The following is a 22,208-nucleotide window of genomic DNA, read 5'->3' as shown; positions in this document are numbered from 1 at the left end:
CTGTGTGACCTTGAAGGAATTACTTTGTTTCTCTGACCCACAGGTTTTTTCATCTTGACCAAGAAGGTACACATACATGAAAAGTTGCAGATGGCATTGTGCACAGAAAACAGAATAGTCCCTGATACTTGCATGGCACACACGGAAGTTAGCTTTGCAATGAAGACATTGATGGCAATGATACTAGGAAGCCAGCCTTCACGGTACTGCATGCCTCCTGTGAACTGTGTCTTGTATTTTTGTTTTGTTTTGTTTTTCGAGACAGGGTTTCTCTGTAGCTTTGGTGCCTGTCCTGGAACTAGCTCTTGTAGACCAGGCTGGCCTTGAACTCCCAGAGATCAGCCTGCCTCTGCCTCACAAGTGCTGGGATTAAAGGCGTGCGCCACCACCGCCCGGCAAACTGTGTCTTAATTAACACCTCTGTTCCAAAGAAGCTTCACACCTATTCTCGGGGACATGGGGCTCAGCAGTGTGACTCTCAACTCTGCTTCTCTTTGCCAGTGACCACAGTTCATGCTGCAAGATCGGCTTCTTTCTCCCCCACTCTCTTTTTACTTCAACCAGCTCCACAAATGATTCCAATATCTGTGACCTCTCTTACAGCACTATCTTAGCCCAGACATGTTATGTCTCAAAGTCACTGTTACTCCCCGTCCTTTTATTTCTAAATGCTTTACATAGGCTGGGGAGATAGCTCAGTAAGCAAAGCATCCCTTGAGCAAGAATGAGGACCTGAGTTCAAATCTTGCAAACATGTGTAAAAGACAGACTCCATGTAATGTGTCTATCATCCCAGTGCTCCCATGACAAAACAGGAGACATAGACAGGAGGATCCCAGAAGCTCTTGGGTTGGCTCGTTTGGTACCAAAGTTCCAAACCTGAAACAAGCTGTCAGGTGAGGACAGCACCTGAGGTTGACCTCTGACCTCCCCAAGTGCATGGCCACATTCACACACATAACATATCATACCCATGTCTCAGGCATACAAGATACCTATCTGACACAAAAAAGAATTAAAAAAAAAAACTTTAAATACCCTTCACGGCCTGTGTGAGCCCCAGAGAACAGGAGCTGTTCCCGTTCTGCCCCAGGCACAGGTCCAAGGGGAGCTGCTCAGTCTACCTGCAGCTTGTGATGACGCTCTGCTCTCCCTCAAGCCTTCTTTTCTGTGCTCACCCTGCTCTACCTGGTCAAAGCCCTGTTTATCGATAGCTTGGTTTGGGTCGTCATTTTCAGTCTGATGAGCATTGGCTCATTCTGTAAATCTTGGCATGTTTTATTGCTAAAAGCCTCCATGCAGTGTGCTTGTGTGCGCTCTAAGGGCCACTCGGAGATAGCATAGTCCCCCTTGACATCTTAAATAGGGAGTTGGACTTCCCTCCTCCAGAGCACTGCTTTTTTTTTTAAAGAGCACATTTTAAACTTCTTCTTTTTTAAAATAAGATTTTTGTACCTCTTTCATATATTTCTGGCAAATTTCCCAGGCTCTGAGAAATTAATTTTGGCTATTACCTTAGCACGGAAGAGAGCTATCTTTCACTTTATAGTCATAATCTCTGTTTCTTTCTTGTATCTAAATCCTATTAACTCTCCTATCCCATTTCTTCTTTAGTTTGAAGAACAGTAGCTAATGTTTGTGTAATGTTCTATGGTTTTAAAAGTGTATTCCCAGGTACTTTTGAGCCTAACACCACTGTGAAATAAGTCGATACATTTTAATTCTCATTTAACCAAAGGGGAAAACACCCAACCGTGTCTCCAGACTGGGTAATTCGTGTTGGGTCCCCTGAATTATGGGATCACATTTTGGTCTTGAACTTGAAGTCCTGTTTTCAGATCGTTTCCTATCATTTTACACTATCTATTGGGATAGGCTTGTTCCGTGATAGTTTTAAATGATCGGGTTCAAAGGCCAGCCTGATTCTTTTTTATCTTCCTTTTTTTTTTTCTAAAGTGGCTTTGTTGAAATCATCTTCACAAGTCACAATTCTCCAGAAACACAGAAATATTAGAAGGCAGGTGAATTAGGCTGGCAAGTCGATCTCTGTAACGAGGATTACATGTGTTTATGAAAGACAGACCTGACTCGGTAGGCTGTAGACATAGGAACGCTGACTGAGGTTCAGAGCTGTAGGCTCAAGAGTCAGGAGGTCACAGGTGTAAGTCCTAGCTTCATCCTGAAGGGCCAGGAGTGGGAGGATTGATGACTGAGAGCTGGAGAAGCTGGGGGTCCCAGCTCACAAAGGGAGATCAATTGGCTCTTTTTGTGGTACTATATGTCTGCCCACATTGGGAATGATAGGTCTCTTGCTGTGGCATAATGCTCTTGTCCATGGTAAAGATTCGTCACTCATATTAGCTTAATAAAACACTGATTGGCCAATAGCCAGGCAGGAAGTATAGGCAGGGCAACGAGACTAGGAGAATTCTGGGTAGTGAAAAGGCAGAGATGCAGTTACCATTCAGATGCAGAGAAAGCAAGATGAGAATGCCTCACTGAGAAAAGGTACCAAGCCACATGGCTAAACATAGATAAGAATTATGGGTTAATTTAAGTTGTAAGAGCTAGTTCATAATAAGCCTGAGATAACAGGCCTAACAGTTTATAATTACTATAAGCCTCTGTGGTTTCTTTGGGACTGAACAGCTGTGAATCAAGGCAGGACAGAAACTTTTGTTTACAGTCTCTGAATCAGTGTACTGATCTAATCTTCTGGAAATACCCTCACAGACACCCTAGAAATAAAACTTTACTAGTCATCTGGGTATACTTAGTTCACACATGGAATTACCCACACCACTTCTTTTTTTAAAATTTTTTTATTTAAAAGTTTTTTTTCTCATTTTACATACCAACTAGAGTCCCCCCTCTCTCCTCCTCCCACTCCCCCCACCTTACCCCTACCCAACCCCTTAGCCTTTGTATCTGTATCACAGCTGAGCAAGGTATCCAACCATAGGGAATGGGCTCCAAAAAGCCAGTTTATGCACTGGAGATAAATCCTGGTCCCACTGCCAGTGGCCCCCCAGACTGCCGAAGCCACAGTACTGTTACCCACATTCAGAGGGCCTAGTTCAGTCCTATGCTGGTGTTCCAACTATCAGTCCAGAGTCAGTGATCTCCCACTAGCTTGGGTCAGTGGTCTCTGTGGGTTTCCCCATCATGATCTTGTCCCCTTTGCTCATATAATCCCTCTTCCTTCTCTGTGACTGGACTTGATCCAGTGCTTAGCTGTGGGTCTCTGTATTTGCTTCCATCAGTTACTGGATGAAGGTTCTATGATGACAATTAGGGCAGTCATCAATCTCCACTATTGCTAGGAGCCTTAGCTAGGGCCATCCTCTCACTAGATTCCTCCCTAACCCCAGAATGGCTCCCTCTATCAAGATATCTCTTTCCTTGCTCTCCTTCTCTGTCCCTCATGTTCTCCTCATCCCCTTCATTCCTCCCTTTCCCCCACCCTCCCAATTTACTCTGGAGATCTTATCTATTTCCCCTTCCTAGGCATCCATGCATGCCTCCCTAGTGTCCTCCTTGTTAAGACACTTCTCAGGGGTTGCTCACACCACTTCTTAAAGCCATCACACACACACACACACACACACACACACACACACACACACACACTCCTATAGATACATCTTGGTTTTGGTCTTTGCATCCACATATCTATTTTGTCTTGACTCAGTTTTCACCTGTGATCTCCAGGCAAGTTCATGACTCTCCAGACTAGATTAAGTGTCCCTGTGTGTTTCCACACAGCCCTGCTCATTCCAGTATGCAGGTCTCCTGTTGTGCAAGTGTCCCTGTCCTTAACTATAACTCCAACCACAGAACCGTACACAGAGTCAAGACAAGGACCAAGATATCAAATCTACTGCTGGGAGCCCACAGTGTATCACAAAACGTGACACCAGCAGGCATTCAGACAGTTGTTGGGAAGAATAAACAACAAGGCGAATGAGAAATTTCTCTACGGAGAGAATCGGAAGAGGTCCCACAGGAGATCTTGAGGAAGATTTGTTTCACGTATTCCGTGAAGACATATTCTACAGGGGGTGAACATGGCCAATCTTGAAAAGGTGTGTGCCATCTTTCTGCCATTTCTCATATGCAGAGCAGGCCTTGTAACATGACTCACGAACTTACTCAATGATGAAGTGCTTCTCAATTGATGACTATTGCTCAGGGCTATGGCTGTTTATGCTCTCACCATTTGCTTATGAAAAGCAGAACTGGCAAAAAAAAGTACACACCCATTATCTTTATAAATAATGCTGATATATGGAGTTATACACATCTCAAACAACCTTAAGAATCTTAGTTACAAGATGAGTTGAAAACTGTATTCTTGAAACGTAGTTTTCATGAGCCTGGTCAATTGCGTGTGGCCTGAGCTGAAGGGAGGACACTGAAGAGGAAGGATCAGCCCGTGAAGCTGACCAAAGATGATGCTGTTCTTCCTCAGCATAGTGTTTGTGTGTCCTACTGGGTTTCTTCTATCTTGACGCAAGCTACAGTGAGTCAAGAGAACCACAATGAGAAAATGCTTTCAAAGGTTGGCCTGTAGGTAGGCTTGTGGGCATTTTCTTCATTAGCGATTGTTATGGGAGGGCCCAGCTCACTATGGATGGGAACAGGCCTGGGCAGGTAGTCCTACACAGTATTTTTAAAAAATCAGGTTGAGCAAGCCATGGGCAGTAAGCCAATAAGCAGTGTTCCTCCATGGTCTCTGCTTTGCTTCCTGCTTTGAATTCCTGCTGTGACTTCCTTCTGTGATGGACTGTTACCTGGAAGTGTAAGATGAAATAAACCCTTTTCACCCTGAGTTGCTTTTGGTAATGGTGTTTTATCACAATAATAGAAAAGTATATAGTATATTGTGTCTTGTGATAAAGGTTGCATTTGAATTTTAAATGTTAATGAAATATTACTTCCAGAGATACGTGACTTTCTTTGGCACATAGGATGTTTGCCTGTGAACACAAACCAGCCAGCCTCAAAGCCATCATTGGGTGACTGAGAATAGGAAAAACAAACAGTGGTTTCTGGCTTTCATTGTTTTTTGTTTTTGTTTATTACTTTTTGTTTTGGTTTGGTTTTGTACCTCAAATGAAACAGTAACTACAAGGTGTAAATGACGTGCATACAAAACCGTGCTGTTGAGTCTTGTGTGTAGAAGTATTGATTTCTTAATATTTCAGGTTTGAAACTCTTCTCTCTGTTAAAGCCAAGTCCAAGTTTCTGTCCTTAGTTTTGCTTCCCTTATCTCCATTTCTTCTTCATTTGAGTGCACTTGATCTTGAGGGGTGGAGATTCCTTGTCATCAATCTGGAGAGGCATTACAAATGAAGAAAGAAGTCAAGTTCTTTCAAGTTCTTTTCTGTGTGTGTGTATGTTTTATTTGTCAAGGTTAAATTTTGGATTGATTATGACAGCAAATATGGTGGTTTGAATACTTATGGCCCTAATAGACTCATGTGTTTGAATGCTTGACCCATAGGGAGTGGCATTATTGGGAGGTTTAGTCTTGTTGGAGTAGGTATGGCCTTGTTGGAGGAAGTGTGTCACTGCGGGGGAGGTCTTTGAGGTGTCATATGCTCAAGCTCTGCTCATTGTGGCACATAGTCTCCTTCTTCTACTTGAGGATCAAGATGCAGAGTTCTCAGCTACCTCTCCAGCACCTTGTCTGCATGCATGCTGCCATGTTTCCCACTATGATGCTAACGGACTAAACCTCTGAAATATAAGCCAGCCCTCAGTTAAATGTTTTCCTTTGTAAGAGTTGCTGTGGTCTTGTTGTATCTTTACAGCAATAAAAATCTAACTAAGACTGCAATCTGATGCTAAATTTTGGATTAATTATGATAGCAAACCTGAAGATAATCATCTGGACTCCCCAAGTCTCCCCCTATTTCTCCAGCATCTACTCTCTTAGATGCTCTAGTCCTTTCAAAATATGCTTTTGCTTCTATCGATGTGATGAGCCCAGGGAGTTCTTCCTTCTATAAGGGGAGGCTTTGACTGAAGCACAAGGTCATCTGAGGTGTGTAGGATACTTCTCTTTTAGTTGTTAGTCAAGGGTGTCCTGGAAGCCTCAAGACAATAGGGCCTATTGCCATTGCTCTTGGTTGTCCCCTAGAACTTGGTAGTAAACCCTGTTACTACATACTTTGGTGCCAGGAAATGGAGAAATCAAGTTGGTATTGATCAGGAAACTTCCTCCCTGCTTGTTAGCTCTCAACAGCACTGGAAGGTGTTATGTAGTCTGCTGAAGGAGTGTGTGTGTGTGGGGGGGGAGCCTAGCTTTATAATGTATTTGAGACATCAGCATATTTGAGTGGATTCTTTTAATGAAAAGAATTCCTGAAACCAGTTGTTTTATTGAAGTCCTCAGCTGATTTGGTCTAAATGATCCCCTGTTGACAGGGATCTCAAATACAGCTCTCATGTTCTCTGCAATGCTGTGAAGTTTCTTCAGAAACTTGGGCTTTGCAAGTTACTCCCTGTTTTAGGAAAGGCAATGTCAAGAAATAGCTAGTTGCTGCCGAAAGCACTGTTCAGCGAGTTGTTTTAAAAAGAGAGAGCGCAGACTGGAGAGATAGCTCAGTAGATGCAGTAGATATGCCTTGCAAGCATGAGGACCGGAGTTCAGATCCCCAGAGCTCACACGAAAACTTTATAGGTACGGTGGCTGCCTGTAATCCCAGCTCTCAGAAGCACGAGACGGGATCCCTGGGGCAAGCTGGCTAGCTCCAGGTTCTGGGGGAGATTCTGCTTTAATAAAAAAGTGGAGAGTAAATGAGAAAGATGCCGGATATCAACTTTGACCCCTCACAGGCACACAGTCACAGAGGCACATGGTCACACAGTTTGCACATCCACACCTTCACATGCACCTACAGACATGCAAATATGCATACCCAAATACCTATACATGTGCAAATACATGAAACTGGTGAGAAAGGGTTAACTGTCTGTGTTACTGAAGTTGAGAGTTTTTCAAGTTTGAGGTATTAATACTCAGCCATATAAACACATCTAGATCCCCAGAGCTCAGAAAGGACAGGTTATTTGCTGTTTGTCTTGATCTTGTTGCAAAGGACACGAGGGGAAGCGTTCTGCAATGAACAAGAAGTCTACTTGGAACCTAACAGTTCTTTCTAGAACAAATGCAGGACTCTTATGAAAGGCATTGGGTGAGCATAGCTCTGCTCTCAGAACTGGGGAGCCACCTTCAAAGTGGACCCAGGAGCATTTAGTTGAAGTGATACTGTAACTTAGTAGGATGGGGGTAGGAATTCAAAGGCCTCTCGCCAGGGTGATTATCAGTGATGCTGCCTCTTTGCTATTTGGTAGCTTCAGTTTACTGCCACTAATAGTTTGGGCATATTAACAATCAATAGTAATTATATCACGCATTTTATCATACTTCACAGGTATGGGAATATTCTAACAGACATTAGCGGTACGCTAACCCCGAGAAGCAGACAGGAGAAGTGAGGGAATGGAGGTTCAGAAAGAGCTTGCTGGGAACTTGCAGAAGCCCCACCCCATATAACAATGTCCTTAGTGCACTGTGGTTTTTAGATGTCAAAACAGAGCCCCAGCCATGTTTTGAGAAATACCCTTTATCAGACAAACCGTACTGTATTGACAGAGAGGCTTTTCTGCCTACAGAGATTCTTTCCTCGGAGTCAATCCCTCACTGACCTTGAGGGGAGTTTTCTGTATCCCCCAAAGCTTATCTGTCAATATTCTCCCATTAGTCCAATAAAAGGGATTACTTGAAACTTGACTCTACATTTTGTCTGACCAATAAAGGCAAGTAATTAAAAATATTGAGTTAGGAACCAAGAGATATTGGGGATTGGGATGCTTTAGTGGCAACATGCTTGAAAAATAAGTTACTCACTGTTAAAAAACAGCTCACGTTCTTTTTTTCTAAGTTGACAGTCTCAACTGTTCTTAAAACCAATTTGGGTCTTCAGAACCAGATATTCTTTTGCATGTCATCTTCTTCATTAATGTCATGGAGAGAAGGAACCTAGCTGAGGTGCCGGGCCTCAGGAGATGATGAATCAGGACCAAATGGCAACAGACTGAACCTTGGAATTGGCGAGACTGGGTAGCACCTCAGAGAGTTTGTGGTTCTCTCTCTCCTGTCCTTGCTGTAGTCCTAAGCAGAGTGACTCAGTGTTCAAACACACTACACAAGGCTGTTACTCAGTAAGCAGAGGTCTGTGGCTTCCCAGAGAGATAAGGTTCAGAGGGAACCTGTGTCTGTTTGAAACCCCATGCGTTGACCACCCCAGTCTTCAGTTCACAGGCACGGTGTGTAATAAGTGACAGATTACTGTTCTGAAATGACAGCTCCGCTGAGTCAGGGCAATCTTTGTCATTTTTTTTTTTCAGAGCAGATCCTGAAAGACATGAAAATACGTATTGTATGAACAAATGAGCAATGATGGGTAGATCTAAAAATCTGAAAAGGAGAAAGAATTTGGGGAAAGAAGTACACACAGAATTCCAGGATTGGATTGTGTAACCAAGGAACAGCAAGGAATCTGCTCTGCCCAGATGACTTTATCAGTACAATATTTTGTTCTTCAGTTTTTTTTTATTATGTGTTGTCTTAGTCAGTGTTCTATTGTTGTGAAGAGGCACCATGACCAAGCCAACTCTTAGAAAAGAGAGCATTTAACTGGGGGCTTGTTTACAATTTCAGAGATTTAGTCCGTTTTCATCACGGCAGGGAGCATGGGAGCAAACAATGCTAGAAAAGTAGCTGAGAGCTTTACACTCTGATCTATAGACAGGAGAGACAGAGAGAGAGAGAGAGAGAGAGAGAGAGAGAGAGAGAGAGAGAGAGAGAGAGAGAGAGAGAGAGAGAGAAACACAGAGAAACACAGAGAGAGAGAAACAGAGACAGAGAGAGAAACAGGGACAGAGAGAGAAACAGAGACAGAGAGAGAGAGAGTGAGAGAGAGAGAGAGAGAGAGAGAGAGAGAGTGAGAGAGAGAGAGAGAGACTGGGCCTAACATAGGCTTTGGGAACCTGAAAACCCAACCCCAATGATACATTTATTCCAAAGCCATACCTCCTAATCCTTGTAATCCTTTCAAACAGTTCTCCTCTGGTAACTAAGCATTTAAATATATGAGCCTATGGAGGCCATTCTCATTCAAACTACCATATGTACAATACATAGATGCTTTCTGATGTATATGTGCACATGAGCTCAGGTGCCTGCAGAGACCAGAAGGGTTGGAGTATGGGTTGTCTTGAGTGGCCAGATGTGGGTGTTGGAACTAAACTGGGGACCTCTGAAAGAGTTATACCTGCTCCTAAGGGCGGAGACGTCACTCCAGCCCTAAAGACTTTGATTAGAAAGTGCTGTTTGTTGTTCATGAAGGATGTTAGGTGATGGTAACATCATTCAGTACTTTCAAAAACACAATCTGAACAAGTGCACCATCTTGAAAGACCAAACTAAGGCCCAAAGCCAACCAGATAGCTTTCTGTCCATTACAAACCCAGGAAGAACATTGTCATTTATGTGGCAATAGGGTACAGCCTCCAAGCCCAGTGAGAAAGCCTTCACACTCAACTGATGCTAACTTTCTCTGAATAAATAGGTAAATATATGCCAGGATAAGGAAGTCCACAGATGATTAAAAGGATTAAATGATTAAATGAAATAATGTAGCCTTTTCATTTTATTTGGTTTAGGGAGTAGTGATGCTGGGGATTAAACCTATTAAACACAGTAAACTCACACATACTAGGCAAACCCTTTACTCTTGCTCTATTTACAACCTTTAAAAAACATTATTATTTTGAAACAAGATCTTAGGTCTCTCTAAGAGGTTCTGACAGTCAAAAATCTTTTTGTCTTCCTTCCTTGGCCTCTCTAGTGTCTGGTATTACAGACTGTATCACCAGGCTCAGTTTATTTACTTAAAAAAAAAAAAAAGATTGACTGACAAAGATAATAGAAATAACACAGTACAGTTTCTCATATATTGGCTGGTAGGAATTTGGTGTTTCAGTTTGTCTGATTTTTGAGATAGACTTGTGTGCAGCCCAGGCTAGTCTCAAAGTCACTAGATGGTTGAATTTGCCCTTGAGCTCCTGTTCTTCCAGCTTTCATCCCCTCAGTGCTGGGATTACAAGCAGGTCCATCATCCCTAACTAAATAGCTAGTGTTTTATAGATTGTTAGCTGCTTTCTTCCCAAGTGGCCAGGAAGGTAGCTAGGAGTACTGAGATTTTACAAAAGAGAACATAAGGCAAGTTTACTAAGATTACACAGCCCCTTTGATTCTTCTGGCCCTTGAGGGAAAGAGTCAGATTCCTCAAGATGTAAGCGTCACTTTTTCCAAGTGCTGAAATTATATGAACCAGAAAATCCCTTTTAATCTTGTTTTTGATAAGAATCGTCATAGGGAGAATACTTGGAAATGTTCAGAAAGAGTTCAGGATGGAAACAGTGAAGCCAATGGTTCTGCTAGGCAGCAAAACATTACAGTGGAGAGAATCTAAGATTGGACAGATTCTGCTCGAGGCCCAGATATTTCACTCAATGAGTTGTGGACAACCTTATGTAAAGTACTTGATCACCCCAACTCTCCTGTTTCTCCTCTACAAAAATGAGATGAAACACGTAACTATTTAATAAGATAAAACTAAGCAATATGCACCTATGTTTATCTATGGTGCCTGGTCCATGGTGAGCCAGCCTATGGCATGCCTACTGTTGGTGATAGAGAACTGGCTTTATAGGGCTGAACAGTGTAGAGGGCTTTCTGTTCTTGCAGAGGACCATAGCTCAGTTCTCAGCATCCATGTAGGGCAGCTTACAACTGCCTGTAACTCTAGCTTCGTGGGATCCAGTGCCCTGTTCTGGCCTCTGAGGGGATCCCATACATGTGCATAGACATATAAATAAAAATGAAATAGATATATTTTTTTAAATTGGCTTTCTTGTTGCATTTGTTTCTTTAAATATGGTTTCCTCACAATGATATTATCTTTGTAGAGTGGTAAGGAGACTTTTGAAAAGGGTGTTTCATCAAGACAGTATCAAGGAGGAGGACCCTCTTACCTCCCTTGATATCCTCATTGCTTAGATTTGTCCAGATCAGTGCAAAAAACAGCAGTGCATTGAGTTACCTAGAAAAACATCATCTTCACAAGATGAAGGGCTAGAAACTCTGATGTTCCCGGAAAACACACACACACACACACACACACACACACACACACCTGTGTTAAAGACTCTACAAGGCTCATGGATCAAATCCTCCATGATTTTGGAACTTGGAATACTACATTGAGTCATATTATCATGGGCTATCTTTAACCCAGTTAATAACTTATTCATTGCCCATCTCTGAGTTTAACCTGGCTAGCAATGGAACCTTAGGGATGTGTTAACAGACAGCTTCCACTATCCCACAGGCCAATAATGTCGTCAGAGAGTGCCTACCGTATATAGTAAAGGCTTCCTGCTTTCCTGGCACTTGGCTGCCCAGTGTTCCCACCAATGTAATCCACCTCACCTTGCTTTATGGCTTTCTTTTGTTCTGGAACTAAAGATGTTCTTAAAACCATCACCACCACATCGGAACTTTGTTTTGGGGGCAGCAAGTATCGGAGTTTCTGGTCCATTGCCACTCATTTTGCTTCCAGAAGTGTCTCTTGTTCCCTTTGAGGTAAGAGTTAAGTTTCTGTGTCAATGAGACTTTACTTTTTTATTCACAGTTTTATATATGTATTTGTGCATTTTACCTCATTTACTCTCTCTCCTCACTCTCTCTCTTCATTGCCTCTTCTCACTCTCTCTTTTCAAACTCCCTCCTCCCCCTTCCTTATCCTTTCTTGTCTCCCTCTCTCCTCACCATCTCTACTCCCCCACATTCCTTTTCCAAATTCGATGTAATTTTTAAACCTATAGTCCCCTAGTGAGTGTTGAGGTTCATGTGCCTTCCCTGTGTGTGGCGAAATGATGATAGGGCCAGTCGAACATAGATTTTGGGTGAAAAACTATAGATTTGGTTGAAAATTAAGTTTCTGTTGACCATGGCAGAGGGAGTAGAGATAAATGGGGCTTCTCTGTTCCCTTCTACAGATTAGATGGTTTGTAATGCAATGAGAGAGCAGAACTGGGGATGTGTATGAGTGTGTGTGTGTGTGTGTGTATGTGTGTGTGAGAGAGGGAATTGTGTGTGTGTGAGAGAGAGTTGTGTGTGTGTGTGAGATAGAGAGTGGTATATGTGTGTGTGTGTGTGTGTGAGAGAGAGAGAGTTGTGTGTGTGTGTATTTTTGTGTTTGTGTGTGGTGATGGGGCCTAGCATCTCACACCTCTGCAAGCTGCTGCACACTGGAACCCACCAGCCCCAGAAGACATCGTGAGAGAAACAGCCCAGCACCCTCTACGTGGACAGGCGGGGGCTCTAAGTTCTCTCCTCCAGCTGAGTTTTAAAAAAGCAACAGGAACAGGGACACCAGAGAGTGGTCTAGCCCTCTCTTCCACCAGGAACCAGCAACCCCACCCAAGTTAGCTGAGAAAATTGATTTGGCTCATCATTTCTTTTACAAAAAGCTACATTACACATTATACATTAGAGTTATTAGTGTTTCCAAAGACATGTCATCTGGGCAACAACATCTTAAATACCATTATTTTCATCAATTGTATTTCTCCTTCTTAGAGAATGTTTTAGAATGTAGAAAAAGGGCAAGAATATAGACACATATTCAGTGATGAAAATGTAAAAATAGTAGGTCTGGTTTTGAAGAACTGTATTAATGACCCTCTTAAAGTCGAACTCGGGACTGAGAAAATTCTTTCTAAAGAGCTCAACACTAAAATGTTAATATTTAATATTTTATAACGTAGTATACTTAACACATATAATGTTAAGTAGCCATTGATGGGGGATTTTAACACAATTTGTTCTTGAAACAAATATATCGGACTCTTCAGGGAACAGAGGGCCCCACACGTCGTCCTTCGACTTCTCCTTTCCAAAGGTCTGTTTTGAAACCAAGTCTTAGAGCAGACCATCCACAAAAACAGACATAGAAAGCTTATATGCTTAGTTCAAACAGATGCGGGGTTGAAAAACCCAGACCCAGGCTGAGCAGGAAGAAAGCAGAGCTTTTGTGTATTGTTGTTGAGCTTTCAAACAAAACTAAGCATCAAAATATTAGAACACAGCAACAGAACCCCATTGTCACTAAAACTAATTAGTGTTCTGCTGTTTAATGCAAAAGCCTACATGCTGCCTTGACCTCTTCACACATCTTATCTGAGGTCGAGCCATAAAACAGAGGGATGCTCAGAGCGCCTCCAGTTAGCCTCCCAGCTCTCTGATTTAAGTAGTTCAATTGATTGTAACAATGCCGGCTGTGTGTGGGACTTATTTAAAGGTGCTGTGTGTGAGGCCCTGATTACAAGGAAGCCAGTGAATTAAAGTAATGTCATGCCAGGGAACAGTTTCCAGGGCAGAATGGCTGCCATTTCTCTTTAATGTGAGACTACATGGTTTAAAATACACTTAGCTGGAGTGCCTGACTTTGAAGGCTAGCTTCCAGTAAACCCCACACGACAGGAGAGGATTCTCTGAAGAAGATGAAGGAGGATGTTCATGGGGTGGCGATACTGTGCTAAGACACAGTTATTAACAAAGATAACCCAAGACACATAAGGACCTTTCATCGGAATGTCCCCAGGCAGCTCCAGGCAGACTCACGAGCTTCCCTGGCAGGCAGAGCTGGTATCTTAGCGAGCGCGCTTTCCTTCTGTGTTTTGTGTAACTCAGACTCCGGATGTTTGCCGAGGCTCATCAAAGGCGAGGAAAAGCTGCTGAATCTTCCCAGTCTCTGCAGAGAGTCCACGGGTCCAATGTGAGCTCTCGGTCCAGTGTGAGTCCACGGGTCCAATGTGAGCACCCAGGTCCAGTGTGAGCACCGGGGTCCAATGTGAGCCCCCGGGTCCAGTGTAAGCACACGGGTCCAGTGTGAACACACAGAATCAGGTTCAGGGAGGACCTGAACTGTTTTCAGGCTCTGCTATTCAATAGCATGAGCTCTCTGGAATGTTCTCTAACCGCTCAAAACCCCTGTGGCTGCTTTTGCAGAGTGCTATAAAATTAGTAGTTTGTTGTCCTTGTAACAAAACAGCTTAAAAGAGAAACCATTGCAGCTATGATTTCAGAGGCCTCAGTTCAAGGTCAGTTGGCACCATCACTATATGCTGTGTGGCAAAGTCAAACTTTGATGGCTGTAAGAAATGGGACAGAAATACCTAGGAGGTAGAGAAAGGGAAAAGGAGCCTGTGCTGGTCTCTCCCCACTTAAGCCTTTGTTCATCTGGGATGGCAGCCCAATAGAAGGTGTCACCCACATTCAGGGTTGTCTTTCTGCTGCCCCTTAGCTGCTTCCTGTCTCTGCAGACATCCTTCCCAACACTTCCAGAAGTGTGCTTCAGTAGCCTCCATTCTGGGTGCTTCTCTACCCAACTAGGAAGACCATCAAGATTAACCACCACAATAATACACTTAATGTTTTTATTGAGAATACGTAAGATTCTTTTTATACAGGTTTAAAATTATGTATGTATGTATGTACCTATACATGCATGCATGTATGTATGTAAATGGGGTATGTCTATGAACATCCAAGTGCAGGTGGAGTCCAGAAGAGGATGCTGGATCCCCAGAGCTGGAGTTACAGGTAGTTGTGAGCAACCTGATGTGGGTGCTGGGAACTGAACTTGTGTTCTCTGCAAGAGCAGCAAGCTCCTTTAACTGCGGAGCCACCTCTCCAGTACCCGTGTTTCTTTATGTCATGAACCTTTTCTTGTACGTGTGTGCTGGAGCTGACACCTAGGTGTTGCATGCAATCCACCGCTGAACTGTCCCACGCCTTTCCGCCAACTTTTAAATACTCTGCATCCCATTGATTTGATGATTAGCACAGACACATCCATTCCGCTCTACTCTGGGAAAGCAAAGGCTTTTCTGAGGGAGATTTGGAGACTTTCTACCAAATCTTCCTTCCAAGCTTCCAGAGCGCTTAGCTTAGTGCTGGTGAAGGCTTACCAGGGCAACCCAAATCAAGACTGGATCTAGAGTCAGAGGCCTGAATCTTGGTGTTCCTGAACTAGGGAGAGTACAATGGCAGGGTGAAGCCGAGACCAGCATTTGGTCCCTTGACCCTCAAGTTCTTTGTAGTCATGAAAAGGAAATGACCTGCTCCATACCTTTTATATGAGGTTGGTTTCAGGAGTAAATAAGATCATACCTATGATAGAATTTAAAAAAATCGTGGCTGCTGCGTACATTAAATACTGTTAGGACAGTAGGTACCAGTAGATCAGAGACAGAACAGTCAGGCAGAGACGGTTTGCAGCAGGCAATGGGCTGGGCCAGATGAATGGGATGGGAGCGGAACAGAGGCCTCCAGTCAGCAAGTGTTAATTTAATGCTTCCCTAACACAGACTAAGCCAGCAAACCAAGACAAACCAAAACAGAAGAGGATGTCTACAATTTTTAAATGTAGTACCAGCAATCGAGTGTTTCTTAAGTTAAGGACAGGACACTGCCCCCATAGCCAGTCTCTTTTGTTGTCTGGAGACTTATAACAATCGTCTCCTGGCAGTTAGTTTTAAGATCATTAAATGATCCTCATTTGCAATATATTTGCAGAAGATTACAGCCATCTAAATTGACCCTGAAGGAAGACTTATTTCATTAATGGGCTGTCCTGTGCTAATGCATAAAGCTAGAAAAATATATCTATTAAATTCTTAATGTGTAAATGATGTTTCTGGCTTTCTTCTTAATTACAAAGCAAAATGAGCCTGAAGTGCAATGTGTCTAGGAAAAAATGATCAATGGAATCCATCTTTCAGGAGGTGGAACTTTTTCAGACCGTCCCCAAGTTCCAACTGGAGACTCCTCAGGCTCTGAGGAGAGTCCTCCTGGGAAGCAGGCCCTGGGAGTCCTTCCTTCTTCCATCAGATCTACAGCAATTCATGCAGCCGGGCAAGCTGAAGAGGCCTTTTCCAGAGTCCAGTGAACACAGTAAGATAATCCGTGTTCTTAGAGATGATCCCCTTCCCGTTCCTCAGTAAACGCAGCTCCTGCTTCCTCGATTGCTCTGGGCTTTCTGCATGAACGATGCTGTGTCATTGCTAGCTTAGCATGTCCTGGCCGTGTGCGAGTGCAGCTGGAGCAGAGACTGACATATGTGTGTTCCAGTGTGTGCACAGAATAAATAAATAAATACATAGATAAATAAAGCAATGATGTCATGCGCTGATAACCAGGGGGTGTTCGAGTGGCTCCATCTGTCCCCTAGTAGGGCTTCTTGCAGTGGCAGGCCACATTTGTGTGGAAGTTTAGGGGGAGCAGTTCAGAAACAGTGACTGTGCTCTGGTTTCCCAGCAGCGTTCACGGTTAAGAATAGTAATCCTCTAGATGAAACACATGCACACAAAGGATCTGTTCCTCCTAGTTCAGGGTTTTCTACTGATAACAATTAAGGAGAGTGAGCTCATGACTGCCTATGTTGTTAGGGCCGTGGCAAATTAATGGTTAGTGGCAGAATTGATCTGCCACACTTTTGCTACCTTGATTCTTAATTATGTCTTGTGCTTTACTTAAAAGTTTTTGTGTTAATCTATCTGTCATCTATCTATCTATCTATCTATCTATCTATCTATCTATCTATCTATCTATCTATCACCTATCTATCTCTCTATCTCTATGTCTTCTATTTGTCATTTATCTCTCTATCTCTCGATCTCTCTCGATCTTCTACCTATCTGTCTGTCTATCTATCTATCTATCTATCTATCTATCTATCTATCTATCTATCTATCTATCTCTATCTTCTATTTGTCATCTATCTCTTGATCTCTCAATCTCTCTCTACCATCTATCTATCTATCTATCTATCTATCTATCTATCTATCTATCTATCTATCATCTATCTATCTATCTTGGAGGTATGCATGTATTGCAGCATATATGTGAGTCAGAGGACAATTTGTTAGAGTTGGTTTTTTTCTTCAACCATATGGGTTCTGGGGATCAAACTCAGGCATCAGGCTTGGCAGCAAGCACTTTTAGCAGCTGAGCCATATTGGTGGCCCATGTTTTACTTTTTAAGTATTCACATCTTGATAGATTCCAAAATTTACACAAATTTCCCTCTTATTCCAGTTCTGATTTTACTGCTCATGCACAAATAAGGTATTTAATACAAAATACAAATAAATAAAGACCCAAGTGAATCAATCATATGGGTAGCATGTATAAGAATGCACGAATCTTTAATACTAAAAGGAAAACAAAGAAATCTGTAGAAGATTCCATGTTTCAGTCAGATGTATTTTGTTCAGCGTGAGTATGCATTTGGTTCTTGCAAGTTCTGGTCTGTGTGTATTATTGTTGTTGACAGCCTGCAACATGGGAGGGAAAGGTAGGGAAAGTCAATATCTTCTTTGAAAGTTTCTTCTCTGTATTTTTGCTTTTGTAAACTGAAGTATTGTATGTTTCAAAGTTGAGGGGGAAAAGACATAGATGAGCACATTCTTCCTGTTTGAAATGGAAACACAGCAGGATGAAGCCTAGCCAGCAGATCTCCATGGGTTCTCTGTTATATTTTTTAGCATAGTGCTAGAGAAAGGAATTCATTGAAAGAGGGAAAGAAAGAAAGAAAGAAAGAAAGAAAGAAAGAAAGAAAGAAAGAAAGAAAGAAAGAAAGAAAGAAAAAAAGAAAGAAAGCAGGGAGGGAGGGAGGGAGGGAGGGAGGGAGGGAGGGAGGGAGGGAGGGAGGGAGGAAGAAATGCTATCTTGTGGACATTTTAGGAAGTGGGAAACTGCGCTATGCTTCTCAGGCTGACGAAGGACAAGATCAGGAGAGCACTCATAGATCGCCGCTTGCTGTTTACTCTACTGAGCTGAGTTGGGAGCCACACAGTGGGAGGGTTTTTATGTTCAAGTGTCTCCACTATTCAGATGCTTATAATCCTGTACAGTGAGGACAAGCAGAGAGTGTGACTGCCCCAAGCCTGGAAATAAAACATCTCAGGAAAAAGGTTGCGGAGGCTGCAGAACTCAGCAGGGATGCACTGCCTCTCTAACCTGCTGTCCAGTGACAGAGGCTTTGAAATGTAATTGTATTTATGAGCTGTAACTATCAGACATGGTCTTATTTACCTTTCTATTGAGCTAAATCACCATGACCAAAAGCAATTTGGGGAGGAAAGGGTTTATTTCATCTTACACTTCCAGGTCACTCTCCATCACTGAGAGAAGCCAGGGCAGGAACTCAAGGCAGAAATGTGGAGGCAGGAACTGAAGCAGAGACCACAGAGGAACAACACTGTTTACTGGCTCACTCCTTGTGGCTTTCTTTGCTGCTTGTTTATATAACCCAGGACCACCTGCCCAGGAGTGGCATCACCCAGAGTGAACTGGGTCCTCCCACACCATTCACTAATCCAGAGAATGTCCTCACAGGCTTACTTACAAGGTAGTTTTTTTCAGTTGAGAGTGTTTCCTCCCAAATAGCTGGAGCTTGTATCAAATTGACAAAATACTAACCAAAACAGAAATAAACTCAATAAATTTACTCATAGACACAGTCTTAGCTTACAGTCTACTGTCTTAGGTTTTTATCCCCATCTCTGCGATAAAATTCTCTGACCAAACCAACTTAAACAAACAGAAATTATTTTAGTTCACCCTTCAACGTTCAGTCCACCATGGCGGGGCAGTCAAGTCATTTAGGAGCATGACGCAGCTGGTCACATGGCCCCCATCCGGGGGATAGAGAGGGGTGAGTACAGCCTACTGCTCAGCTGCCTGTCTCCTTTACATTCTAGGAGCTTCTCCTTCAGGGAATGGACCTGCCCACAGTAAGCCTTCCCACATCAATTAATCCCCAACAGGCATGCCCAGAGCATGTCACCCAGGTGAATTTGTAGAGCTGACAATTAACAACAAGCAAGACACTAGCCAAGGCCTTGACTGTTTAACTGCTACTTTGGGGAAAGTCTTTCCTTAGTTCTCAGGTTTGCAGAATATTTAAAAAAGTGAACTAATTCCCAAGGATAGTTAAGGCAGAGGCTTGTGTAGTAATAAGGGCGGCGGGGCTGCGTTCCCAACACCCCAGCCCGGCCTGCCCGGCTAGGTTATGCCCCAAAATAATTACACAGACACTGTATTCATTTAAACACTGCTTTGGCCCATTTCTATGTAGCCTCTTCTAGGCTAATTCTCACATATTAATTTAGCCCGTTTCTAATCATCTGTGTAGCGCCCCTAGGTGCGCTTACCGGGAAGATTCTAGCCTAAGTCCATCCTGGGTCGGAGCTTCATAGCGTGCGTCTTCCCTGGAGCAGGTAGCATGGCGTCTCTCTTGCGTCTGCTCCGGAGAGGAGAGCTGTGGAGTCTGAGCTCACTTCCTCTTCCTCCCGGCATTCTGTTCTGTTTACTCCACCCACCTAAGGGTGGGCCTATCCAATGGGCCTAGCAGTTTCTTTATTGCTTAGCCAATGAAATCAACAGATTGATATATGACACTCCCACATCACTTCCCCTTTTTCTGTTTAAACAAAAAAAGGAAGGCTTTAACCTTAACATAGCAAAATTACATATAACAAAACAGTTATCAAGTAAAAGTTACATCAGAAACATTTATACATATAACAAAATTGACCTTGAATCTCTATAAATAAAGCAAAATCTATACTAATGCAAATTATTCATACCTATATCATATCCCCCTTTAAATGTAAAAGAACATTTATAAACTATATTTGGGAACATGGGCGCAGTTTTTTCTCTCCAAACTGCTTCCTGCTGAATGGGGGCGTCGTTAATTAGGTCTTTCATGGTATAACCTGTGTGCTAGTTTCATCTCAGTTGGCAGTTGAGCAAAGCAATTTTCTGAAGATGTTCACAGCAACCCTTCAGGAGGACGTGGTCCATCATACCAAATCGGAATAGAAGAAATCCATAGAGTTTCATCCTCTGTGAAAACAAAAGAAGAATCTCTTTTCCAAAGTATCATATCCTTAGATCCAAATTCTGAAATCATACCCTCATGATATCCGTTCTGGTTCCACTGGGCAGCCCATATAATGAAATGTCTCTCTGTACTTAGCTCCTTCACAGTCAAAAATTTTAAAGAAAACACAATAATACAAAGAATCCAGACTCTCTGTGAATTTTTCATCTTTACGCGGCTTATTTTTACTCTATCACTTTACTTTATTCTGTCTCTTTAAAGACTTTACCTTTTTTTTTAAACCATTAACTTTATTCTCTATATTCTTTTTCTTCTCTGTCCCAAGCCTACGTACATTCATCGAACAGTGTGACTCATTCAGTGGTCTGAATCTGTCCTATTGTGAATCTGCAATTTTTTACTATCCAGGAGCACTTTTGATTTGCGCCTTTAAATCACTAGGCGCTTAAGAATCTAAGCTGCATATATCTTTTTGCTTTTTGAGCGTATATCTGTAGACCAGGCTGTCTTTGAACTCTCAGAGATCCGCCTGTCTCTGCCTCCCAGGCATTGGGATTAAAGGTGTTTGCTACTACACCTTGAACTCACAGAGATCTGTTCGTCTCTGCCTTCTAGGCACTGGGATTAAAGGCGTGTGCTACCACACCTTGAAGTCACAGAGGTCTATCTCCCTCTGCCTCCCAAGTGTTGGGATTAAAGGTGTGTACTAAGACACACAACAACTCTCTTCCTTTTTTTTAAGAACTTCAACTTTTAGCTTGCATATATTTTTAACACACAGTAAACCATTTAGAAATTTTCTTTGTCTCTGAATCTCTCTTTACTGTATATCTCTCTTTTTCTGACCACAAGAGCCTTTAATTTACCAAGCAATCTCAGTAGGACTAAAGGCGTGGCTTTGACGGCTGGATCCTTAGCTTTCCAGCCTCATGGCTAAGGTACTGGCTCTAGCCATGTTTATAGCCACAACTGGCGTTTCAAGTTCCCTGCCAGCCAGCGAGCTACAACAGACAACACTCAAATCCTCTCTAGGTAGCCGGCCCTCCTGCCTCAAACAGTCAGAGTTTGCCCTGGCAGGATGGCCCAGAAACCTGGCATTTTTAAACGGCACAGCTTTTTTCCTGCTACGGCTTAAAACCGAAAAGCATGTGTTCAGCTTTTCGTCAACACTGTTTAAGTGTTTCGTGGCAGGACCTCTTAATGAGCTGCAGGGTTTTGCAGCTAAAGCTGAGTCAGGAAGCCTCTCTTAGATGAGGCGCTTGCTTGCCTCTAGCAAGCAGAGTAGACCCGAGAAATTGCCACAAGAAACATGCTTTACTCTATTCTTTTCCAAGCTTTCTCAGGCTTTCTGTGGACTCAGTTAGCCACACGTCTGGGCGTCATTTTGTAGTAATAAGGGCGGCGGGGCTGCGTTCCCAACACCCCAGCCCGGCCTGCCCAGCTAGGTTATGCCCCAAAATAATTACACAGACACTGTATTCATTTAAACACTGCTTTGGCCCATTTCTATGTAGCCTCTTCTAGGCTAATTCTCACATATTAATTTAGCCCGTTTCTAATCATCTGTGTAGCGCCCCTAGGTGCGCTTACCGGGAAGATTCTAGCCTAAGTCCATCCTGGGTCGGAGCTTCATAGCGTGCGTCTTCCCTGGAGCAGGTAGCATGGCGTCTCTCTTGCGTCTGCTCCGGAGAGGAGAGCTGTGGAGTCTGAGCTCACTTCCTCTTCCTCCCGGCATTCTGTTCTGTTTACTCCACCCACCTAAGGGTGGGCCTATCCAATGGGCCTAGCAGTTTCTTTATTGCTTAGCCAATGAAATCAACAGATTGATATATGACACTCCCACATCAGGCTTGCAACCACGGGCATTGTTACCCCCAGGGCAGCACAAAAAGAATGGAGGGAGGCTATTGGCATTTGTTGAGTAGAGATTTGGGATTTCTGTTTAGCACCCTATAGTGCACAGGACAGCTCCCACATCAAGAAGGGTTCTAAGATGTCAATAATGCTGGAGGTGGAAACCCCTCTCTTCCATACACATAAATGCAATATGTTACATCTACATATCAACATGTATGTGTGCTATTTCTCTCTATATATGTACATGTATGTGGCTATATAGATAAATATGTGTATCTCTCTATAGATATAGCAACA

The sequence above is a fragment of the Microtus pennsylvanicus genome, chromosome 13, assembly GCF_037038515.1.
Source record: "Microtus pennsylvanicus isolate mMicPen1 chromosome 13, mMicPen1.hap1, whole genome shotgun sequence".
NCBI lineage: Eukaryota > Metazoa > Chordata > Mammalia > Rodentia > Cricetidae > Microtus > Microtus pennsylvanicus.
The sequence above is the reverse complement of the archived record's forward strand: the minus strand, read 5'-3'. Positions refer to the sequence as shown.